A 9,642-nucleotide genomic window follows, 5' to 3' on the forward strand; every position below is an offset into this window, starting at 1 on the left:
GCTCTCCCATATCAGACATTGAAAGCTCCATCCATATGAAGCTCCCAAAGCGGTATGTTGGAATCTGGGTGTATCATCTCAGTCAGAAAATTAACCATCGCTTGAGTCTTGATGGCTAAGTGTGGTTCATAGTGCACATCAAATTGGAATAATTCAATAGACCAATTCATCATTTGACCTGCTAAGTCGGATTTCTATTAAATCCTTTTGATCGGTTGATCGGTTCGCACAATTATTTAATAGTTTTTTTTTTTTGAAAGAAAGAAGCTCAACACATCAAGTGGAGCGAACAATAACAAAAAGAACCAGAGTAAACCATAAAGCAAGCTATCAAACTCTAAGTAACACTAATGTTTATCCCATTGTCATTTCTGGCATTGCCATCAACAACAAAAAGAATCCACACCTAACCACTCCTTATAGTTCATGAAAGACATATGGATAACCTCAACAACCCCTTTTTCTTTATTCTGAAAAATTCTTTTATTCCTTTCTAGTCAGATGTTCCAGATAATCGCACAAAAACCCATCAACCACCTTTTGCGCTCCTCCTTACTAGCTGATATCTCAATTCAACTTATAAAATGTTCCTTCAACGTTCCCAAGTATGATCATTGCTTTCCAACAAATGATAACCAAGCACACTAAACCTGCCAAGAAAAATCACAGCCAAAAAACAAGTGGTGAACATATTCAATACTCTTGTTACAAAACATACATACAACATCTTCCTGGTGGATAACTCTTAACCGACTCAGCTTCTCCTTCGTATTGATTCTATCAGTCAATACAAATCAAACAAACAGTTTAACTCTTGATAGAACTAAACCTTTTTAAATTATCTTTGTAAAATTGTTACTTGTTATATCCTCCAGAATGATGTCTTTCTATAGTATCTGCATAAAAAAATTAATAAAAAAGACCCATTATTTATTAAATTTTTATACAACTCTATCCTTTAAATATTAAAGTAACTGACAGATTGACGTAAGTAACGCAAAAGCATATTTTTCAATTTTTAAATATTATAGTTCAGGTCATTAAAAAATTTTGCTAACAAAGTATAATGAACATTGATATTTATCCTGATTCTCTAAAATTAAAGCTAAAACCAAAATTTTTTCGACTACAGATAGATACAGAAATAGAAATTGGTCGTATTTAGATTTTGCCAAAATTAAAAGAAATAAAAGCAAATTTTTAAAATATTAAAAAACAGCCTCACATTTCTCTATCCAAACAAAATTAACGTCTTTTTTCATCAACTATATTTATATATAAATATATCATAATAAATTTGTTAATTAATTTTGTATGTATATAATATTTTAATTAAAAAATAATAATTAATTCTAATAACCACTTAATCAAAACAACAACCTTAATTAATTCTTTTATCAAGATTCGCATACAAGCAGTGCATGTGCTGATCATACATGAAAGTGCGGTTTTCTACATTCTTATCCCCACACATCCAACTTGTATTAATGGCTAGAAATGCTATGCTTACAAACCATGAAATAATTTTTTGTTCTAAGTTTCGTCCATTATTGATTTTTGGACACAAGAAGATAAAGGGAATAGCCAAATTAATGTGAGCGAGCCAATTTTAGGAGCTATTCGAAAACATTCATCAAAGCCGACTTTTATGGCGTTAATAAACAATTACTATAAAATATTAATTTTTTAAAACAAAAACTCATCTGCATAAACTTCACATGAAGTTATTTCTGGATAATTAATACGTATTATCATTTGGTTTAAAAAAAATCGATTTATTTTATACAAATAATTTAATTAAAAAATTAAGTTAAATTGAACGACCAAAAAATTATTTTTATTCACTTCTTTTTTGTTACGCTCTCAAAATTCATTATCTTTTAATTTTTTAGAACTAATAACAAACTTCTAATTAGATATGTTCGTTTTATTTGTATTTTTTAATCAAATTTATTATTTTAAATATATTTTTTAATTTATATTTTTATCACTTCTCTATAAATGATGAAAATCATTTAACAAATACATAACTGTTCATATCTTCATACCATTTAAAGTTTAGAATAAAATTAATTGAATGTTGAATAATATTTTTGAGAATTTTATTGTTCACATCTTTGTTTAGAATTAACACATAAATTGATTAGGTTACCATTACTTTCCATATTCAAATCATTATAGCTAAAGTTAGTAAAAATGAAAAAGAATTACGTATCAAATTTATTGTTTAGAAATTTAGAAATAACAGACAAAAAAATAAAAATTTTTTAGAAATAATTATTTAATTTATTTAAATTATTTTTTTAATTAAACTATTTATATAAAATAAACGAATTTTTCTACTAAATAATAATACACCATCTAAAAACAACTCTGTATAAAATCGACTGCAGTTAAGTTCTAACTAATTTTAATTAGCTCTTGCTTTTCTAATAATGAGTTTCATATTGCAAAGTTTATCTACTAACTCATTAAAAATAAAAAAAGTTAAAGGTTCTGAATTATCTCATATATATAAATAACATCTTTTTTAAATGTGGTTCTAACAAGTTCACTTCAAATTAAAGTCAGAATGAATATTATAATTTTCTTCAATTATTGTCCTTTTCGGTGGAGAATGATGATGACGTCACCAGAATTATCCGATCCTAACAAAAATAAAAAATTAAAGATAGGTTCTGAAATGGGACCTACAGTTACGTTGGAAGGCTCTGTAATTTTCAAAAGATAGCAAGCATATCCACCTCCATATCCTTCGTCCTAGAACACTTGCGGCTTATGACAAATCATGTAACTTACATTGATTACTATATATACTAAATGCTATAAAAAGACAATTCATTACCATGAGCCCGATTATTAATCATTTGCCAAATGAATGAAATGCTTATTGTTACCAAGAAAGAAAGATAAATACAAGCCTCACGATCAAGTCTGGAAATAATAATTTATAAATATGAAATATTTTTTATTTTATAAATTCATTTTTAAAATTAAGTTAGACGACCCATTAAATTTCAATTTTAATGTAATAAACAATTTTTTTTTGTCGTAAATTAATTTCACGATAGTAATACTAGATAAATAATGACTCAACCAAGTTGGGTTGATTTAGTGGTTAGCTCACTAGTCCGCTTAAGCAAGTGTCGGGGGTTCGAATTCTGCCTTGTGCATGCAGCAACCCATTGGCCAGCGGCAAACCCTTAAATGGAGCTCAGTACCGCGGCGGATTAGTCCTTGGCCTGCCGGGCTGGGGGATACCGTGGGAAACCAAAAAAAAAAGATAAATAATGACTCAAAGTTACGTTATTTAATTTAATATTTATAATTTTATATATGTAATATTTATTATATTAAAATTATTTATTTATTTTAGTAATAATTACAAAATATGAAATAAAAAATTACTTTAAACTATTTTAGATTAATTTTTTTATTGTTTTTAAAATATTTTATGATTCACATCTATTAAGTATAAAATCTAATTGAGTTAGATCCATTCAATGTTGATTCTAATAAAAAAAATAGAAAAATACTTTAACCAATTAGTTTCATTTTCAAAACGCTCATAGTAGTAATATTTAGCTCCAAGAGGTTGAAATATCTCCCCTTTTCATTCAATTAAATATTTGGCTTTTTGTGGAACAAACTACTTTTAGTATAGCTAAAGATCATATAGATACTTATATTTCACTTGGGTGTCTATTTGTCACACTTATTGAGTATAAAGATATAGACAAAAATTAAGAAAGCAAAAATATATAAAAATCATAATATACTCAATAATAGCTATAAATTAAAACTGTAAAATTTGTATAAGAATATAATTTGAGTGTTTTGCATGCTTTTATGTGTGATTTAAAATATGGTTTGATTCTGTGGGAATTTTAGTGAATGTGCTGACCATGCATACACACTACTTTTACACGCAAGACATTAATAAATGAACTCTGCATGCACGTGACATACAGTATGTGTATATATATAGTTGAAGAGGAAGGTTTTAACTTTGGTAAAACAACTATTAAAATTAAGATTTTAAACTATAAACAATAATTACAAGATATTATTAGTTTGTGCAACCAACCTTACTCTAGTATGTGAAATAATGCAATTCATATTTATTAAAAGAATGTATCAGTCTAAATGGTGGAGAGTGGAGACACGATAATACAAACGTGTGGTGGTGGGAAATGATAGCTAGGATATGTGTCCTGTTTAGAAAAACTCCTCTAAAATGAGAATGATAATAAAATAATATTTTAATTATTTATTGTAATATTTATTATTTATAATTTTTAATTAAAAAATAATTAAAAGAAGTTTGGATGAAGATGGGCCCTTGAGCCCATGAATAGAGTACGCTGTAAGCAAAGTGTATTTATGTATCTCAAATTCTCTAACACGCCCCCCTGACCCCCTCCCCTCCCCTCCCACATATAATAGATTTAACATAGAAATTATCTGGTGAGGACGTCGAAAATAAGTATGTGGTGTTAATGCTACTTGTCAAATTGAGACCGTAACACGTAAATTTTATTGATTGTGAAACAATTTTGATTTTTTATTTTCTATTCCTGACAAGTGATATTAATGATATTGATTTGTGATTAAGTGTTTATATATGGAGTATATATGGACCAGTTAAAAATATTTAAATAATAAACTAAAGTGAAAGGAATATTTTTTTTTTAAATGTGAACTTTAGTAATAATATTGTTTAGAATAAAAGAGAGGGGAGATAGTCAAAAGATAAAATTTGTTTTTGTTGGACAACATAACTTTTTATCGTACAAGATATAATAGGCATAAAAATATAGATAAAAAAAATAAAGATCAGAATTTTAAGTTTAAAAAAAATTAAAAAGAATAAATCATAAACATAACTATCTTTTTTAATGTTATTTTTTGTAATATCACGTACATATAAGTTGATATAAGTTGATGCAGTTTATGTTAAGTAAAATAAGAATATTTTGCTTTTTTAACTTATTATAAATGTATTTAAGAAAATGCACAAAACATGTATTTTATCATATATATATATATATATATGTTATAATATTATATTTATATTGTCTATTATATACAATTATTGAGGTGAGAATTGTTCACACCTTATGGTCAATAAACAATATTTAATATAACCATAAAAAAAGGTTAATATTAATATTCATATACTTTGTACATAAATTTATGACACAAATAATTTTTATAACGATATAATTTAATTTTAATTTATCTAAATATCTCAAAATTTGATATTTTTTTCTAAGTATATATTTTTTGTGATTAAAAAATATATACTCAACGAAAAATTATCAAATTTTAAGGATACTAATATCTCATTTTTTAATCATTCTTGTAAAAAATCACATCAAAATTCAATCTCTAATATATTTTTTGAAAAATACATATTTAATGTTAGATAATCTTGTAAAAAAACTAACATTAAATATGTATTTCTCAAAAAATATATTAGAAATTGAATTTTGATACAATTTTTTGCAAGCATAATTAAAAAAATGAGATATTATTATTCTTAAAATTTGGTGATTTTTTGTTAAGTATATATTATTTTGTGATTTTTTTAAAATTATTATTGGTTGTTAACAAAAACAATTATAAAAAAATTATATACTTAACAAAAAGTCACCAATTTTTATGTATAATAATATATTATTTTTATAATCATTCTTGCAAAAATTTACATCAAAATTCAATCTCTAAGATATTTTTTAAAAATATATATTTACTGGTGAATATTGTTGTTGTGTTTTTAAATTATTTGAAAATATTTTTGTTCGATAGTAAAATTCGGTGTATTTTTTTTAGCGTTTAAATATTCCGAAGCGTTTTTTGTGGTTAACCCTTAAAATGATTATTATTATTTTGTAATATTTTATAATGATGGTTGGTTTAACCTATTATATATTATTAAAATTAAATTTTTATACTTAATAATGAAGCTATCATGTCATATTTGTGAGAGTGTTTTTAAATTTATTCTTTTAATTATTAAATCAAATCAATTATAATGAATAAATTATAAAACTAATTGATTTAATAAATTCATATGATTGAATAATTTTTTGATAATATTCATTTTTGTAACTTTAGTTAAAATAATAGAAAAGTTTTTTTTGATTAGAAGTCAAATCTAACAATACTAATTGCCTTATAATCATAGTTAATTAATTTATCATATTGAGTTAGATTTTAGTAACATTAATTTTTTAATAATTATAAATAGTCAATAACAACAATAAGTATTATGAGATATTTCGAAGTACTCCAAAATACTCCGTTGTTAGTTTTCTATTTTAAATTTTATATTTATTAGTATAACAAATCTATTTTCTCTAAGTCTTCTTCCATATCAATCTTATTTTTTTCACTAAAATCAGACAACAATTTTATGAGAAAGCTGCAAAATAACTTTATTCAAAACTAGGCAGGCAGCTGAAATTGTAATTCAAGATGACAGAAATCTACAAAAGAAAATTATCTTCTACCGCAGTCCAAACATATATATTAGGCATTTTGGAGTGGTTCCAATGACATTAAAAAAAATCATTTTTAACGATTATTTATTTTTTTAGTGGCAATAAAAATAACTGCTAATACATTTATCGACAATTAGATATTAATCGTCTTATATTTTGTTATTAAAAAGTTATTTAGTTTTAGTAGCTATTACTATTATCGCAAAAATCCATTTTACTGGCAATTTACATGACAACTCAAAATAATTCTAAAATAATGTTGTTCACTTTTAATTATACTCACTTTTTTAAAAATAACAATCTATAAATTTTCTAAAATTTCAAATTATTTTTACCAATAATTATTATTATTATACGTAACATAAATATACTAAAATTAATTACTATAAAATAAAATATTCTATTCAATTTAAAATATTTTATTCACTCTCATACTTGCGTTGTTGGATCCGCATGACAATGACTTTTAATTTCAGATATTTTTTCTTGTTAATTTCTACTGTCTTGCATCTTGAACTACACATTCGTCTGGCTGGTGTTGTACGTTTGGATTCGAGATACAGCTGTAGTGAAAATAAGATTAAGGTGAAAAAAATTCAGACAGAATAAATTTGTAATATTAACGAATACAAAATCTAAAATTAAAAATCAACAGCAGAATACCTCGAAGTACCTACTACTATTATTATTATTATTATTATTATTATTATTATTATTATTATTATTATAACTAAAGTTAAAAAAATGAATAATATCCAAAAATTATTTAACAATATGAATGGATTAAATCAATTAATTTTATAATTTATTATAATTAATTTAGTTTAATGATCGAAAAAAATAAATTTAAAAATACTTTAACAAACAGGACGTGCTAACTTTATTATTAAGTACAAACAATTGAATTTAATAATATATAATAAATTAAAGCAATCACGATTATAAAATATTACAAAATAATAATAATAGTAATATTAATCATTTTAATATAATTAGGTTTAAAATATTCACTAATTAAAAGGCTAAATTTTCAACTTCTTAAATTTAAATTTATCAATATACAAAATATATGAATATTAATATTAATATTTTTTTATGGTCGTATTAAATATTGTTTGTTGACAGTAAGGTGTGAATAATTCTCACGTCAACGATTATATATAATAGATAATATAAATATAATATTATAACATGTTTATATATAATAAAATACAAATTTTACACATTTTTTTTAAATACATTTATAATAAATTAAAAAAGTAAAATATTTTCATTTTAGTTAACATAAATTGCATCAGTTTGTATGCGCGTGATATTAGAAAAAAATAACATTAAAAAAAGTAGTTAAGTTTATGGTTTACTCTTTTTAATTATTTTTTAAATTTAAAATTCTGAACTTCGTTATTTTTTTTTTTATTCATCATCTATATTTTTATGGCTATTATATCTTGTATAATAAAAATTATGTTGTCTAATCAAAACAAATTTTATTTTTTTATTATCTCCCTTTCCTTTTATTCTAAATAATGACTGCTACTAAAATCCACACTATAAAAAAACATTTTTTTATGGGTTCAAATATGCTCCAGACATAAACACTTAATAATAAATCAATATCATTAATCTTGTTTGTCAAAAACAGAAAATAAAAATTTAAAATTACTCCACAATGGCACAATCAATAAAATTTACATACGTAATACATTACTGTCTAAACTTAACAATTAAAGCATCTAATACTTATTTTCGACATTCTTACAAAAAAATTTTCCTTCAATATAACCATTTCTTAATTATAATTTAAAAAGATTTTTAAGTGTACTGTTATATTGGTGTATCAGTGACTTTTAACCTTTAATCTTAATTATATATATTATATATTTTTTTATAATTAAGATTAACGATTAAAAATTACTGATACAATATTATGACGGCACATTTAAAAATTTTTCTATAATTTATCGGTAGCATATGGAATTTTCAACAAGACATACATAGATTGGAGTGCGAGTCTTGGGATTTGATTTTGGTCTTCATGAAACGACTCACCGTAGTTGTTCTTCCAACCATATAAGGGGACACGGGGAGGGATGATGCTACTTTTCATTAACGTACCACAATATACATGGCCACTGCTTTGCTGCTCGTATACATAACTTATGTACGTAATCTTAAGAGTTAACACCTATTAAATGTGAGATAAATCACCTATAATTACTCAATATTTTTAAGTTATAATAAAATCAAAAGGACGCTTTTATGGTGTTGAATGCCTAAAATTTCAGCAGCTGCTAAAATGAGTTGTCATGATGGAGAGAAGGACGCATGTAGTGTTAGGTGTAATACGCGCAGACAAGAATTGATTTCTGTGCAGGAGTGACAGAATACTGCTGAAATTAGATGAATGATTGTGTTAATTATAAGTTATGATTAATTATGATTAGATGTTTGGGCTGGACTTTTTTGTGAATATGGCCATTTAGTGGGATTATGGCTGGACTTTGAGTTCATTGTAAAGGAAAAAAAAAAATAAAACAACTTTTAGAGGAGGTTGGGCTGTTTAGTGATTGTAATGGGTTAGGCTGAAAAGATAGAACAACACGCTTTTGAATGATATTTCATCAATATTAATTCAAATTCAAATAGTAATGCAATAGCATGAGTCTCAAAAAAAAAAAAATGCATAAACATTAAGAGTAATAATATCATGGGCTCAAACAGTATTCTCTATAATAATATATTATTTTTGATAATATTAAATAATAATAAATCTAATATAATACAACTGAAATAAATTCTTTATAATTATCTAACAATTAAGACAGTCAAAACGATACTAACCCTAAAAAATATAATAATACAAATATGTCATATTTTATTTGTTATTTGGGCTTATTATAGTAGTTTTATTATTATTTATTACCAACATAAAGTACTATAATATTAAATATAAAAAATTAAATATTTTATTTACTATTGATACAGTAGCATAACAAATTCTTTATTATTTATTATTAAGATAAAAAATATATCATATGCTATTTATCTTTTGTACAGTGTCATATTAGTTTTATTATTTATTATTTTTAATATTAATAAAAAATATAACATTTTTTTATGATATTATTGATATGTA

This window comes from Arachis hypogaea, chromosome 3, assembly GCF_003086295.3.
Source record: "Arachis hypogaea cultivar Tifrunner chromosome 3, arahy.Tifrunner.gnm2.J5K5, whole genome shotgun sequence".
Taxonomy (NCBI): domain Eukaryota; kingdom Viridiplantae; phylum Streptophyta; class Magnoliopsida; order Fabales; family Fabaceae; genus Arachis; species Arachis hypogaea.